Source organism: Grampus griseus (genome assembly GCF_964374135.1).
Source record: "Grampus griseus genome assembly, chromosome: 18".
NCBI classification, from domain to species: Eukaryota; Metazoa; Chordata; class Mammalia; order Artiodactyla; family Delphinidae; genus Grampus; species Grampus griseus.
The window spans coordinates 61,683,830-61,700,783 of record NC_139012.1 but is presented as its reverse complement, the minus strand read 5'-3'; the positions used below and the strand labels follow the sequence as shown (position 1 = coordinate 61,700,783).

The following is a 16,954-nucleotide window of genomic DNA, read 5'->3' as shown; positions in this document are numbered from 1 at the left end:
TTTATGCTCCTACACCACAGTTAAGTAGTTGCAACAGAGTCCATATGGCCACAAAGCTTAAAATATTTGCTATCTGCTCCTTTACAGAAAAAAAAAAAAACAAAAAAAACCCAAAAGAAAACCCCTGCCGACCCGAGAAGTATTGCTCAAAATCGAGGAGTTCACAGTCTAATAGATGAGACAGGCAAGTAAAAACATATATATGCTACAGTATGTTATATACACAGTCATATTATGAGCATATTATGGAAACCTATGGCAGTTCAGTACTAAACTATAGGAAGGATTCACACAAGGGATGAAAGACAAGAGGTATTTTATTTACTTTTAATTATTTTAAAATATGTATTTGTTTACATGTCTTTATCTCTCATCGTACTGTGTGAATTGCTAGAGGAAAAGGAATATGACATTCATTTTTGTGACATTCATATTCTAAGTATCTACGACATTTAAGGTTTTTAACAAATGATAGATGAATAAATAAATGAATGGTGAAAGGAAGAATTTAGATACCTGGGTAACAATGATTAGAAATGTCTTTCAAAGTTCTACATATAAATATCCTATGGCAAGTATTTTACTTGCCATGTTAAATGGGCTCTTTCTTTTAATTCCTATAGCAGCTAATTCTAGGAGATAGATCCTATATTACCCCTCTTTAAAGTGAAGAAAGTAAGGCTCCTTGAGGTAAAAGCAATGTGCTCAAGTTTATATACAGCCAGTAAGGGAAGAAGCCAACAAACAAACCTTTATCTGCCTCATGTAAAACATGCTCTTTGTACGACAAAATTGGGAAGTGGTGGGAAATAGATATAGTCACAGGATACCAACAGAGTATAAACTCTAAAATAGAGATAGAAGATATTATAATTGATGCAGCAGGAACTGTAGTGTGGTTTTAACTTCTAAAACTGAGCGATGATTTGAATAAATTCATATTTTTAAAATATTAGTCTGGAGGCAGCCTGAAGATGAACTAGAGGAACAGTTGCCTGTACATTTTATCCAGTCTCCTCTATCACACACATTAGACCAGTTTTGGTCAGGTTCAAGCAATCGACAAAAAAATAAAATTGCTAGCATACTATGGCATTTGAGGAATAATGATTTATCTACTAATCTGAAGTATTGGAAATAGCTAGTCCTAACATGGAAGAAACAAAAGTATATTTCATTAACTAAAATGTAAGGAAAAAGTATATACTGCAAATGAAAATACTACATAGAAAAAAATCAAGTCTTAAGAATGAAACTGTAACTGAGAATGGCTGTCAGGAAAAAGACTCACAGTCTTAGAGAATGAACTTAGGGTTACCACGGGGGGAAGGGCAGGGGGAGGGATAGACTGGGAGTTTGGGATTGACATGTACACACTGCTGTATTTAAAACAGATAACCAACAAGGACCAATGTATAGCACAGGGAACTCTGCTCAATACTCTGTAATAACCCAAATGGGAAAAGAATTTGAAAAAGAGTAGATACATGTATATGTATAACTGAATCACTCTGCTGTACACCTGAAATTAATACAACATTGTTAATCAACTATACTCCAATATAAAATAAAAGTTAAAAAAAATAAAATAAAACATCTTTGGAAAACAAAAAAGAATGGCTGTTACAAGCAAACCAAAAGAATCTAGAAAATGTAAACATAATGAAATCAGAAATTATAAACTATGTTTTCACTTTTATTTTTATTTAAGCCAATCTTAAGAGAAACTGATTTTGAAGTAAATGAAATAACTACTCCTTCAAGCTAGATCTCAACATAAGTACATAGTTGTTGTATATGACATCTATTTCTGCAAAAGAAAGCATATAATTACTTTTTAAAGAAAAGTCTTAACTGTGCTTTAAAATGTACTTAAACATCTGTTTAGAACCCCCAGAGAAGTAGGAAGATTTTTTTTCTCCTTACTGGGGAATTGGATTTCACTAAGAAATCACTTAAATTGTTTAAATTATTGTTCAAAAATATATTAAAATGTGGATTCTGAAGAAGGAAAACAGAAAACAGTAACTTTCAGACACTTCTGATAGAGGCTGATTAACACAACCTAATTTATCAAATTTAGATAACCTTTACACTAAGGTTTATGTCAAAGTACACATCATACTTACTCTGTCTTTCTAACAATTAGCACATAAGCAATCTCAAGAAGTGAGGGAGGAAGAGAGATGGAAGTCAATCAGAAGTAATAGTTTCATCTGTAAAATGAGAGTACCACCACATATCTGGCGAGTCTATATGGCATTTAAAAAAAAACAATCAAGTTTCCAATGAGAGTTCAAGTGGATCTTATTACTATAGATAAACAGTCTTCTACTTGAAAAAAAGAAAACTATAAGGAATTCACTTCTGCATATTTTTATCCCACTGTGGAAAGACTAGCTGAATTTCCTTGGAATGAAGATCAGTATTCTCTTGCAAAGAAGAACAGAGGCACTGGATACCGACCACACTGAAAGATTAATAAGAATGGAAAGAAAGCTTTTAAAATGTGCATTCTCTTTGCCAAGAAGGCAGTTAAAACTTTTGAGTAAACTAAATGTTTTTTGGAATACTATATTTACAGAAGTTTGGAGGATAAAACTTGAACTCATGATTTCTGGTCTTACTAAAAAAAGGCTGCACTGCTTCCAATGTAGTAGCATTAATGTAAACACATATGGTACTTTAATATTGTCATGGTTTCCAACATCTCTTTGGTTGCTCACAATATTTCTGTGGGGAAATCAGGATAGACATTATTCTCCATTTTAAGAATTGGGAACCTAAGATTGAAAGAAACGAATCTGAGATCATACGGCTAACAAGGGTGAAGTTGGAACTAAGATCCAAGGTACTTTATCTCCTATCTAGGAAACGGAAACAGCTGGAATAATGAAGCTGTTTCAAGTACTGACAAAAGGGGGGGTGGGAGAGTGAATTGTTAATTTCTTCTTAAAGCAAAATTTAAAAAGCCAAACTTTTATTGGGTAGCAATCCATGAAGGCTAAAATTTAGTTCAAAAGGTCTGTACTGCCTTAAAACTTAAGACAGTACATACATTTAAAAAGTATGGAAAATGCTAGTATAGGCAAAAGGACAACAGTTAACTTAAGTTTTGGGGTTTTGTTGGTTTGTTTGCTTTTAATGTTTTTAAGAGGAAAAAAAGAAACACCACTGATTTTATCCAGACAGTTCTCCGTCATATACATCTTTACTTTTCCCAGCACCTAATACTATCTCTGATACACAGAATGTATTTACTGATGCCTGTTGAATCAAAGAATGCTCTTATGCTATATTCTTACTTTCTTGATAATACAAAATATAGAGTAACCCGGGCTTCCCTGGTGGCGCAGTGGTTGAGAGTCTGCCTGCCAATGCAGGGGACACGGGTTCGAGCCCTGGTCTGGGAAGATCCCACATGCCGCGGAGCGGCTGGCCCCATGAGCCACAATTACTGAGCCTGCGCGTCTGGAGCCTGTGCTCCGCAACAAGAGAGGCCGCGATAGTGAGAGGCCCACGCACCGCGATGAGGAGTGGCCCCCACTTGCCGCAACTAGAGAAAGCCCTCGCACAGAAACGAGGACCCAACACAGTCAAAAATAAATTAAAAAAATATATATATAGGGTAACCCTAGCGAATTTATTCATGCAACCATAACCTGAGGCACCACTATTTACCTGGTAATGGTACATGAAACACAATGTGAAGGAAATAGAATTGCTTTAGAAATACACACCTATAAATTTAGCAACTTCAAAGAGATATTTCATGTAAATGAATTTTCAAAATAACTGATACTTATCCTTTAAATCACTGTAACTTATCTTTAAATAATCATAATGAAAATATTTTCAAAGAGATTTCTAGGTCTTTTTTCTCTGCCTTAATCTAAACATGATACAATCTTTTCTTGATGACTCAAACTCATCAATGTAAATCTCAATTATTAGACTATTCTATAACACAGTGACTCTTGGAGTTATTGAGGGATGTCCAACTGTTTGTCTCTTCACTAACTCAACCTAGACTACTTTTAAAAACAAGGTTTCCTACTGCCTGCTCCCCAGTTGTCACTTATAGGCCACCAGCATCCTAGCCAAGGCTTCTAAAATGCCAGTTGAAGTTTAAAATACGTACAACCTGAATAGGCAATTGATATACTTAACCTTATACAAGATTATAAATTCCATGGTGTAGCTATTCTCACTGCTCTAAGGCCTAGCTCAAAGGCTTTTCTTCTTTTATGTCCGAGTTCTGAGACTCAGTCTAGGCAGTTGCTAGAAGTCTGGCCACAAAAGAACAATTACAATACTAATTTCTGCATGTTCTCTTAATTCTTACTATAATATAGGGAAAAAAACATAAATGATAGTCATAACAAAACACAAAACAACCATGTAAACAAATGATGAAGGCAGCTCACATTATGTGCTATATGGACAATTACCTAGCCAATTACTAGCCAAGAGTCAGCAAACCAGGCTCGCTGGCCAAATCCTGCGATGGTAAAAAAACAAACAAAAAAGGATATTCAACAGAGACAGTAAGTGGCCCACAAGGCCTAAAATATTATCTGGCACTCTAAAGAAAAAGTCTGCTGATTCCTGATCTAAACTGTAATAAACACACACATATAAAACATATAAGCTATTCCTCATACATAAAGCTTAAGTTATTAATATAAATAACTTAGTAGATGCAGCATTCTTTCAGTGATGGGTTCATTATGATACAGCCAAACTTGTCCAGCCCTGCCTATTACTCTCTTGACCATGCTGTAGGGCTTAGCCAAAATCTTGACTTTAACCTTCTTTCCTTCTTCCTCCTGATACTTATCCTTATACACTCTCAGACTGGTCTCCTTGCTATTACTTCCAGCTCTGGCTGTCAATCTTTTTTGGAAAGTCTTTCCTTTTGCTAGATATCTAAATCCTTCCTAAGCTTCAAGTCTGACTTCCTTTAAATGCCTTCCAGGATCATTCTAGCCCTCAATGGCCTCACTTTCCTTCAAATTACAGTCCTTGCCACACAATTTAATAATGCCGTCTCATATTTTTGCTAATGATTTCTTGTGTGTTAGTCTAGTATCCCCAACTAGTCTGTAAACTACTTGAAGGAAAGAAACACATCCTATTGCTTTTGTATCCCCGCTCTAATAGTAGCTCATCGTCCTCTGAGCACGTGTCATCTCCCAAGCACATCTCTCTACCTTGGAGAAAAAACAGCCTGAGGAATGGTAATGGGTGATAAGTGATTGGCAATATCAAAGGAAGACACCTACAAAGGAACTTGATGGAAGACCATAGGCTACAACGCAAACTTAGAAAGTATATGTGAAAGATAAGCAAAACTACAATAGTGGGAGGATAGAGATAAAGATCAAGGGTTAAAGAGACCACAGCATAACACTCTGAAATAAAATGAGACCAAAATATTAAGAAAATTATAAAAGCTCCCAATACAGGTAAAAAAAAAAAGTTGCCTTTCAACACTACTGGTCATTAATTTCTTTTTAGCAAGCAGCTCGACACTGATATCCATATGGGCCATTTTTCTTTTTCTTTTTGCAATGTGATAAAAAGAAGCACTAAAAGACTCAATGGAATTGCATGCACAGTATTCTAAACCTTTGGATTTACAATACTGTGAATTAATTTGAAGTCTGCTAGAGACTGCTAGGGGAAAAAACCAATTATTTATCTTTTGATTACCTGGCTAATAAAATTAGAAATCACATGCATATCGCTACATCATGCTCAAAGATATCACCTAGACTCATTTTCATAGAAAAATGTACCAAGAACAAGAGAAAGAAAACAAAACCTTTAGGTTACTTCATCAAATTGTATCTTAAAAATATAGGCAAAATAGAAGATGCACAAGCCTTGGATGTATGCACATTAAAAAAATACAAATATTTTTCAACAGACATAATTATTACTCATAAGTCTAAAACAAATTGTAAATTAAATGCTCTTTACCTAAGTAAAGCTACAAAAGACGATGAAAATTATTAATCATGCATCGCTTCTCTTTTTTCTGGGTTTTATAACCTCTCAATCCTGACCTCTGCCTGGCTGGTCAGAGAAGAGGGAGAAATTTTTTCATAATTAGTAATAAAACATGCTCAAAATTATACTGTAGAACTTTAAAAATTAAAACGTAATCACTAAATGCATGATAAATCAGCTTTCAGTTACTCATACAAAGGGGGAAAGTGATGACATAGATGACACCAAATCTGTTTTTTTGAATCATATGATTAATTTGGGAGAAGCAAATTACCCTTATAATTATGTTTGATTGAAGCCAATGTTAACCAGAAGTTTATTTTTCCTGAACAGTCAATGAGTTTTGAGGGTTCAGACAAAACGGAAAGAGGGGGAGTTCATTCAGAAGCATACAGGTGGTTAAAAGCAGCCAGCTTGAGATAAAAAATTTTCAGTTAACCTACACAAGAAAACTGAGAGGTGTTCTATGAAGGGAAAGAAGAAATTTTCATAAAATTTGTGATAGTGCTAAAATTCTTAAACATAAAACTATTTATAGAAATCTTAACAAAATCTTTTTCCTGTCAAGTCATCATCCCTTCTTCCCAATAACTGGTATAAGTGGTGATAGCAACAATTATCAGCGGGCTAAGAAGCTGAAAGCAAAATTTTAGGTTCTATGTTATCAAAGATGTGTAAAATCCTTTTTATCACTGTTTTAAGTCTACCATCTGTCTCAGTGGGCACTTTATCTCATTACTTGAGAAAAGTCAAACCAACCAAGAAAATATCAAACAGGCAGGGGACTCATTTCTCTGGACTATTTTTAGGTGATTTAAAAACTTACACGATGGCAAGAACTACAGATTTAGCAAATACACAAAAACTAAATATTTACCCAAATACAAGATCATAGCCACAAAACTCAATTAGTTTCTGCCTAACATATGGCTCCAACTCCCGGGTGGCATATGTTTAGCACTGGTGCTGGTACTATCATTGTGATAAAACATTATAGTAACAGTTCAACTTTTGTTATTTCATTCTTGTAATACAGAAAAACACACACCAATTTTGCTTCCAAGAGCTAAAAACACAGACCACGGGAAAAAGCAAAATAATTATGCCGCTCAGTTTTAAGAGCCTACAGTCTACACATACATGAGGATTATACAGTTAAAAAAAAAAATCTTGTCAGCCTGGTATTCTTTGTTAATAGATGGTCAGACACGAAGGTGTCCAAAGGAACTTACATGAAATTTCACAAAAGAAAATCCCGTATTTATGATTCCTAGCACCTCACTATCCATTATCCCCCTTCCCCCGAGAGAAAACTATCCCAAGGCTTTTAACGTTAACAGTTTAATAAAAGAACGACTACATTCATTAAAGCCGCCGCCGTCCTGTCCCCGATTTTATGGCTAAATTACGTGTTCATTTTCTTTACCTAACGCATGACGTTCTTTCACAGCCGTGTCAGAAGTTCAAAGATCCAGGCTGTTAAACAGGGCGAGGACTACAGCCCGGAGTCCACCCCCCGACTGAACAGGTGGTTAACTCCGCCGGCTGGAGGAACGGCCAGGTACTGGCACCAGCCAAACAGGATCAAATACACAAGGGCGGGTTTTCGAGGTTTTAACCCCAACAGGAGCGGGGGAAACTCTCTTCAGAGGAGCATTCAAGTTTGGCGGCTGCCCGGCGGCCAACACCGAAGGCGCCGCGGCCGCTCGGCGATCCGCTCCGGAGGGCTCCGCAACCCACCCCCCAGCGCCGCCGTGAGCGGCGCGGCTCACCGCGGGCCGCGGGCCAGGGGGGCGGAGGGAGGGCCGCCCGCGCCGCCGCGCCGCCTCCGCGGGCTGGTGGCGGGGTCGCGGCCGCGCCCCGCCGAGCGCCTCCCGGCGAGACTAGGGCCCAGCAGGTGCCCCGTGAGTGGACGGGTCCCGCCCGCGGCCCACTCTCCTCCGCCCAGCGCGCGCTCACAAGACCGGGTGGGCCAGGCCCCTCGACGGGCCCGAACCCCGCTTAGCGCCCCGGCCCCTCACACCCAGCCTAACGGTTTCCCCGGCGCCTGCCCCGGGGCGGGGGCTGGAGGGTGGAACGGGACCCGGACGCCTCGGTCTCCCCCACCTTTCCCGAAGGGAGCGCCCGCGCTCTCACCTCCGAGTCACGCCGCTCTGAGGCGGAGGAAGGCGGCTACCCCGGCGCCTCTTCTTCGGGTTCCTGATCGTTCTCGCTCCACTTCAGCGGCAGAGCCAGCTCTCGGGGCCGCAGCGGCCGCCGGCGCACTGACTGTTGGGGTGATTTCCCGGCAGTGACGGTGCCGCCTCAGCCCCGCTCTTCGCTCCCTCTCCGCGTAGCTCCCGCTTTCTGTTTCACCCGAGGGACCACGAACGCCGCCGCCGCCATGCTTACTACGGAGCCGGGAGGAGGAGCCGGGAGTCGGCGCGCCGAGTGCGGCTGCGCGAGCCCAGCCGACGGCGCCCCCGGCCGGCCCGGACCCCGCGTCCCCGCCCCGCGCCCTGGCCGGCTGCCCCGCTGGTCTTTACCGGGAGCGCGAGGCGCCCGCGGAGCCGCCGGTGCGGGGCGTCAGAGTCCCCGTCGCCGCTCCCGGGGCGCCCACCGCCCTCCCGGGGCTCCGGGCTCTCTCCTGAGGCCCGGCTACGCCTGGGTCGTCGCAGCCGCCGCCGCGGCCAGGCTGCTAGCGATACTAGGGAAATGAGGAGCCAGGTGACGTTCCTGGGGCCACTCACACACTTCTCAGCCCAGATTGTAAAAGGCTCCCTCTGAGGCGCACCGGGTCGGCCTTTTTCAGGAAGCACAAAACTTAATGCCGGCAGGTGCTTTTAAAGACACTCCCCCAAGGAATAGGGAGCCAACCGAAGTGGGCTTGGATGGTTTCAACCCCAAACGCTTACACCCCAGGAGCTCTTAAGCAAACAAAAATATTTAGATATTTACTTTAGTTGGAAACGTGAGAGTTAGCTTCTTGGTCTCTTCCCCAGTCAAAACGCGTGGAAACCCATTACCTTAATTAGTGCAACAGCCCGAAGACTTAACAAGGGAACGCGGCCGAGATTTCCTTGAACCTCCAGCAACTGGGGGCGCTGCAATAATGCCTGAGGGCCGGTCAGGGCTGCTTCCTTTTGCTTTTTCCACGGGAGGACTTGGGATGGGGGTTGTCCTTGGGACGGGGAGTCTAACCCCAGGAACTGTGCCCTCAGAAACAATGACGACGTACCCAGCCTCCTTGTTCTGGCTTTATTTCAGCTTATGAATTGTGCTGCCTTAAAAAAATAGCAGTGCTTTTTTCCCCACCTTTTTACAGAAATCCTTTTAAAATGTACTTATTCCCTACATGCTTAAGGAATACAATGGTTAATGAAATCCTTTGTTGATGACTAGCCATCAAACGCCATACTTGGCCATATGCTAGTCCCAGGGGATTGCTGAGGTATATAGGATCTCTACTTAGGTGATCTCTTTTTTTCTCTTTGGAATGTTCTCATCACCTTTTCTAATATCTGTCACTGCTTCTCATCTCCTCATCTGCCTCTTGATCCGCTCAGATCCTTCCTCTCATCCTTTCTACTTTACTGGTTATTTTTTACTCTTTTCTTTCTTGACTGCTTTTCTCTGTGGCTCCAGGTGATGATTGATCAGATGTTTATATCCACAGTCAGCCAATGAGAGATTTCTTTTCTTCCTCTTCTTCCCATCAGTAAATAGGACAGTGACTGTATGTCAAGTGGTATCCTGAGATATTTTCATTGTTGTTCACTCTCAAAAACTTCTTCTTCTGCCAGAGGGGTTTCCTTTTCTTAACTTGCAGATTTGGCCCTCTTCCAGACAAAATTACTGGAAAGCTGGTCTCTGGATAACTGAGGCACAACTGTATTTCGTTTTTAAATATGAGAATTTGGGGCTTCCCTGGTGGCGCAGTGGTTGAGAGTCCGCCTGCCGATGCAGGGGACATGGGTTCGTGCCCCGGTCCGGGAAGATCCCACATGCCGCGGAGCGGCTGGGCCCGTGAGCCATGGCCGCTGAGCCCGCGCGTCCGGAGCCTGTGCTCCGCAATGGGAGAGGCCAAAACAGTGAGAGGCCCGCATACCGCAAAAAAAAAAAAAAGAGGATTTATTAGAGCGTGGGTGAGTTGGGTGGCTTTTCTGTATTGCTGCCCTAGCTCTGTTTGGTCTGAGACTAAGGGAGTGGTTTCCAAACCTGACTCTACGCTAGTAATTTCCAAAGCTTCCTACTTGGAAACTTTTTTTTTTTAAAGAAGATGTTGGGGGTAGGAGTTTATTAATTAATTTTTGCTGTGTTGGGTCTTTGTTTCTGTGCGAGGGCTTTCTCTAGTTGTGGCAAGCGGGGGCCACTCTTCATCATGGTGCGCGGGCCTCTCACTATCACGGCTTCTCTTGTTGCGGAGCACAGGCTCCAAGACGTGCGCAGGCTCAGTAGTTGTGGCTCACGGGCCTAATTGCTCCGCGGCATGTGGGATCCTCCTAGACCAGGGTTCGAACCCGTGTTCTCTGCATTAGCAGGCAGATTCTCAACCACTGCGCCACCAGGGAAGCCCCCTACTTGGAAACTTTTTAAAAAGACAGAATCTTGTAATCCATCCCTCAAAATTTTGATTCCTTTGGGGTTGGGTGTGGAGGTGGGAGAAATGGAATTTTTAAAAAATTATATTTTGGGCATCCCTACCTGTATAGGCACAACAAGAAAGAACAGTTATTTTGAAGGAGACTAAGACAATTCAAGAATGTCACTGAAGTAGACATAGATTAGTCAACAGTGTACAATGCTGTAAGGTTGAGTCAAGCGAGGACTGGGGAATTTATGTTCTGTGGAGAGAATGAATCACACACATAAATAATCCTAGCATGGGCACCAGTATGAATTCTCTGGGAATCCAGAGAGGGACAAGCGTTTACATTGACTTTGAACAAGTCACTTCTCAGTGCTTCATTTTTCTTATCAATAAAATAAGGGTTATTTAAAATCCTCATCTTTTTCGAGCTCTGAATAATACCCAACACTTTGACCACTTATTTCCTTGAATAGTTCTTCCTCTGGCACTATACTCTCTTGGCTTTTTCCCTACATTTCTGGGTACCACTTCTCTAATTCCCTTGCAGATTCCTTCTCCTCTCCCTAGCTATTAAATATAGGAGTACCTCACAATTCAGTCTAGGTTCTTTTCTGTTTTCATTATAATCTCTTGGCCTAAACCTCATCATCCACCCCAATGGCTTTAGTTATCATCTATATGCTGATGATTTCCATGTATGTGTCTCTAGTGTCCCAGTCCCTTACCCTAAATTCCAAATCTGATACCAACTGCTTCCCTGACATGTTCACTTAAAGTCTCAAAGTTACAAAGTTTAGTCCGACTTAGTTCACAAACTCTTGTTTTCCTTTCCCCTCATCTATCCAGTTGTTCAAATCAAACAAGCAGTAGTCTCCCCTGACATCTCCCTCCCTCTCATTCACCATATTTGTTGCAGCACCAAGTCCTAGCAATTTCACCTCCAAAATCTTAAAATTGGCCTACTTCTTTCCGATTGCCACCAATCTAATCTGGTCTCACTGCATACAATCTGAGCCTTTATTCTCCACTTTGCAGCCAAAACAGTTTTTCTAAAAGCAAATAAGATTATGCCACTTTTCATATAAAACCCTTAAACAGGGTCTCATTGCTCTAAGATAAGACTAGCATTCTTAAGGTGGCTTACCAGAACATGTGAGGTCTTGCCTTTTCTAGTCTGATCTGACACCACTCTCCCCGGGCTTCCTGTGTGGAAGGCTTCCTGGCTGCCTTTTATTTTCTCAAACGTGCTGTAATCCCAACAGCCATAGGCTCTCTGCACGTGACCTTCTTTTCCCTTTTAACTTGAGTAAGGAAAAACATTTCTGACTTCCCAGACAAGTTCAAGACCATTTGTTGATGTCAGCCCTCCTACCACCATGTACCTTTCCCTCTATGACTTATCACAGCTTGTAACATTTGGTATGTGTAAATACTAGGTATGTGTCTATTGCTCCCCTTCATGAGGAGAAGGACTGAGCCTATTTTTGCTTACACAGTGCCTGGCATTTAGTAGCTGCCCAATAAATATTTCTTAAATGATTGACTGTTGTTCTTTGAGGTCCCTTTCAGCATTCTAGAAAGTTGTTGAATCATACAATTAGGAGATTACTGATCACTTTTGAGAGAGGAATCTTTTGTATGGTTAGTGGGAGGAAATATAGGAATACATTGGGAGACAATTCTTCACGGAGCTGACATATTTCAGTACATATAGTAAGCAGAGGCACCAGCAGCTTTTGCTCTAGACTCTTTTCCAAATGTTTGTATAGCAGGCAGAATACAGAGATAGTGTTTCCTATTGGAGTAGAAGGAACACTTGTTTACCATGCATTATGATAACGTCTCCTTCTGTAGCGAAGGTTAAGCAGGTTTGCTTATAGCCCATTGTGAAAGATTGGAAATTTCCTAAGCTTGGGGTTCCTCAGCTCTGATGCAAACCCACAGCATCACCTGGGTTACTACATGTTGCCCTGGGTGAGATCGCGAGGCAAAGAAACTGCTGTGAGCAGGAAGCTGGTGCTGCTTGCTGTGCCATGTGTAATACAGTCCTTTGACCCAGAAAACTCAGGTCTCCTTTTTTTTTTTTTGGAGGAAAGTTCCTCTTTTTTAAAAAAAAATAATAAATTTATTTATTTTTGGCTGCGTTGGGTCTTCGTTGCTGCACTTTCTCTAGTTGCCGTGAGCGGGGGCTGCTCTTCGTTGCGGTGCATGGGCTTCTCATTGTGGTGGCTTCTCTTGTTGCAGAGCATGGACTCCAGGCGCGCGAACTTCAGTAATTGTGGCACACGGGCTCAGTAGTTGTGGTGCACGGGCTTAGTTGCTCCGTGGTATGTGGGATCTTCCTGGACCAGGACTAGAGCCCGTGTCCCCCGCATTGGCAGGCGGATTCTTAACCATTGCACCACCACGGAAGTTCAGACTCAGGTCTTCTGCTAGCATCCAAGAAACTGTAGCAGGCTAAGTTATTAGCTTGCAAGGAGCATAAAATCTCAGACCTTTCACATCTCTTAACAAGATACGATGGGTTGAAGAGAAAGAAAGAGATGAAAAAGTCAAAGGGCAATGGAGACTTGTCTTTTAGGAAGTTTGGGGGAAAAGTCTGGTGAGGAAGAGATCTGGGATAGAAGATTGAGGTGGGAGGGCTGTGCTGGCCGAATCCTCTGAGCAACCCTGGGGGGTCGTAACTCAGAACCAGAGAGAACACTAACTGCCATTGCTCGTCTCTTTGGATGGGGAACTGGTGCAAGTCTGGAAGAGGAGAGGAGGTGAAAGCAGTTGATCTGGAGGTACACCGGTTAAAGCAGCCAGAAGCTTTTTGTTTGTCTCTGAGGGGTGTGGTATAATGTGGGGGAGGAGAGAAAGGCTTTGGAGTCAGGTAAGTCTGGGCTCCAATCTCAGCTCTACTACTGACTGATTGATTGATCTTGGGCATGTTATCCTCCTGAGCCTCAATTCCTAAAGATAAAATACCTACTTTGCAGGATTAAATGGTGTAATGCTTGAAAATGCCTGGTACATGCCTGATGCTCAGTAAATAAATAATAACTATATAATTAGGATGTCCTGGATAATGTGACCCGGTGAGGTTGGGAAAGTTCAGAACCTTCCTCAATATTTCCAAAGATACTCAGTAGGGGACTTGGCCAGAGTTAACTTTTGCTCCAAATTCTTTATCCTGTTGCAATCTCCATCCCTCATCATGTTTTCCCAGCCATGCTTTGCTCCATGGATGAAACAGCTGCTTCCCTAAAAGCAAACAAGGAATAAAATAAAAAGCAACTTGGGGCTTCCCTGGTGGCGCAGTGGTTGAGAGTCCGCCTGCCGATGCAGGGGACGCGGGTTCGTGCCCCGGTCCGGGAGGATCCCACATGCCGCGGAGCGTCTGGGCCAGTGAGCCATGGCCGCTGAGCCTGCGCGTCCGGAGCCTGTGCTCCGCAGCGGGAGAGGCCACAACAGTGAGAGGCCTGCGTACCGCAAAAAAAAAAAAAAAGCAACTTGACATTGAACGTTGGCCATTCCCACCACAGGAAATTTGTCACTGGACATCATTCTCCTCAGACCCCACCCCGCCACCGTGTTGCTTTGGATCCTCACTCTACTAAGAACCTTCCCCACATTTTTCTAAATTTCTGGGACCCCCCCCCCAAAATCTGTCTTGGGACAATTCCCAAATTCTTGTTAATTTATTACTCAGAGCAATTTTGCTTTTTGTTTTCTGCCCTCATTTTTATCCAGAATAGCCTCGGAAGCCTTATTTTCTTTTCAAAAATCAAGGAGATCCACTCAGTGATTCAGTGATTTTTGATAAAGAGTTAATTCTGTCCTAGAAAAGTAGTTCTTAAACTTCAGCATGAATAAAAATCTTAACACCTGGAGTGCTTGTTTAAGATATAGTGGTTCTACCATGTGTCCTCCGCACCGAGGTTTGGATTCAGGAATCTGCATTTTATAAGCACTCCAAGAGTTTCTGATGAAGGTAGTCCATAGGCCATACTTTGAACATCTTAGAACAGCTCAAACAGTGGTCAACTTTCACAAATAAGATAGTTTTTCTCTCTATGTGACATGGAGTCAAACTAGGATTGACTCAATTGTTCAAGAAAACTGCTCATCCATGGTTCAAGTCTTTTATGTTGTTTCTTCTTTATAGAGAAACCAATTAGGAAAGACTAAGGAATTCCTTAATCACAAAATGATATCCTAATAGCCCAAATTTGTCAGTGTTAATGATACGGTTTCAAAGCAGTGCTACTGGAGACAGTCTTACTTCCAAAGAGGGGAAAGTCTTATCTGGTTACTGGCCAGGACTTATTAAATAGGTTCCTGACCTGAAGGGGCTATACAATAATAGACAGATTACAAGGATTTTCTCTAGGTTGAAAAAATAAGGTTTCTATATCTGTCTTTTAGACTGTCAACAGCTCTTTGATGTTTTGCACAGCTTTAGGAGGCACTGATAGCAGCCCTGGGGTTGAACACACCACGATCATTATCCAGCATAACCAGATGACATATGAGTCCATTTTAAAGACAGAAGAAGGAGATAGGCATCTATAATGACAATGAGGCCAAAGATGACTTGGGATTTGAAAAAACTATCTCCAAACTACCTGCCTTTTTTTTTTTCCCAAAAAATCAAACTTCAAAACCAGAGCAATACTTTATCAAAATAACAATGGGATTTTAATCTAGAAAAAATAAAAACAAAATTTAAATGAGTTAGGAAATGAAAATTCAGAAAATCTAAATGCAATTGTCACCAAACTTAAAGTTCTTCCACAAATTTCAGAAGTAAATATTTAAACCAAACTGCATTTTAAAACTACCAGGCAAATCGACTATTCATGGCAAGTAGAGCAAGTATCTTCATACAATAAATTGCCTTTAATTTTTACACATCCAAAGAAACAGGCATCTTTTAAATAAGGACAATGAGGTATAGTAATGAGAAAAACTAGGGAAATTGTTTATAAATTGAATACTTTTCTTTTTTTTTTTTTTTTTGCGGTATGTGGGCCTCTCACTGTTGTGGCCTCTCCCATTGCGTAGCACAGGCTCCGGACGCGCAGCCTCAGCGGCCATGGCTCACAGGCCCAGCCGCTCCGCGGCTTGTGGGATCTTCCCGGACCGGGGCATGAACCCGTGACCCCTGCATCAGCAGGCGGACTCTCAACCACTGCGCCACCAGGGAAGCCCTAAATTGAATACTTTTAATGAGGTAAATAAGATACTAATTTTATTTCTAATTTCCAATATTTATGTATAAAATTTTAAAAAATCAAGGCACAACTGAACTTTGATCTTATTTTCCCTTTACAGTGTACTTATAAGATAGAAACCCAGTACCATCCTATTGAAAAGACAAAAGCTAAAATTAATTAGTAGTAGTAATTACCATTACTAAAATAGGGACTCATTTTAAAAATAATGAAAGATGACTTTACCAAATAAATACTCAACTTAAAATTAGAGAAACTACTGACTTAAAACATTGGAATTCAAATGTAGCCCATTTTCCCAAGTTACATCAGACTAAGAGTAAAAATAGGGTTGTGGTAGAACTCACAGAGTAGTCTCACACTCTTCCCCCATCCACACTCAAATTCTTTCAGATGATTCTAAGAATCCCCAAGGATTTGCACAGGTACACTCCAAGAATTAGTCCTCTGAGAAACTTGATGACATTTACCATCTTCCTCCTCCCCTCCTCTGGTGTACTGAGGTATTTTCTCCTGTTGTTTCCAAAGCCAACAAAACTCTCCCTCTGCATTTCTATCTGTGCCAAAACTACCAACGCCTAACTTGAAGGGCAGTCATGTCTGTACCAAGATACAGTTTTCCATGGGCACCATCTCCTGCTGCTCTCATCTTCAGCTCCAAAACCCCCATGTACATCGTAGCAAAGCATATAATTATATAATTTATTTGTAGCTCTAGGACTCAGGCATGAGTGCATGGAATAGACAACATGTTCTACTAAGCCTTTTCCTTAACACTGGGCAATTGACCTTGAAGCGAACTTTTCGTACTTCTCTTCAGTTAGGATGAGGTTTTTTTCCCCTTCTTCCGTAAATACACTGCTCTACTGCTCTGTAAATGTGCCCAAACATGCTCAAATCCTAGACCAAACAACAGTTTAACTCAAGCTGTGACCCCAGCTACAAAAACAATTAAGTACTTCTGATGAGAGACTTTGATGTTAATGAAATGATTTACTATATTAGTTTTCTTAAAAACAGTCTCTATTGAACATTGATATTACACTAGGCATCTTACTCAACATTGAATAAGAGCAACTCCTTTCTTGTAAGAATCTAATTTAAATTGATAATACAAATATGCTTCAGAGAGAGGTCCATCATAAAGGAG

General features: G+C 41.6%; 1 protein-coding gene across 2 annotated transcripts in view; it reads right to left on the bottom strand.

Annotated features, from left to right (window-relative positions):
- Positions 1-8,380, bottom strand: part of FNDC3A (fibronectin type III domain containing 3A) — a 162,691-nt gene extending 154,311 nt beyond the window's left edge. For both annotated transcript variants that reach the window (XM_082675802.1, XM_082675804.1), the window contains exon 1: positions 8,152-8,380. The gene's annotated coding sequence lies outside the window, so the exon portion shown is untranslated. The remainder of the gene's footprint in view (positions 1-8,151) is intronic.
- Between the last annotated feature and the right edge of the window lie 8,574 nt (positions 8,381-16,954).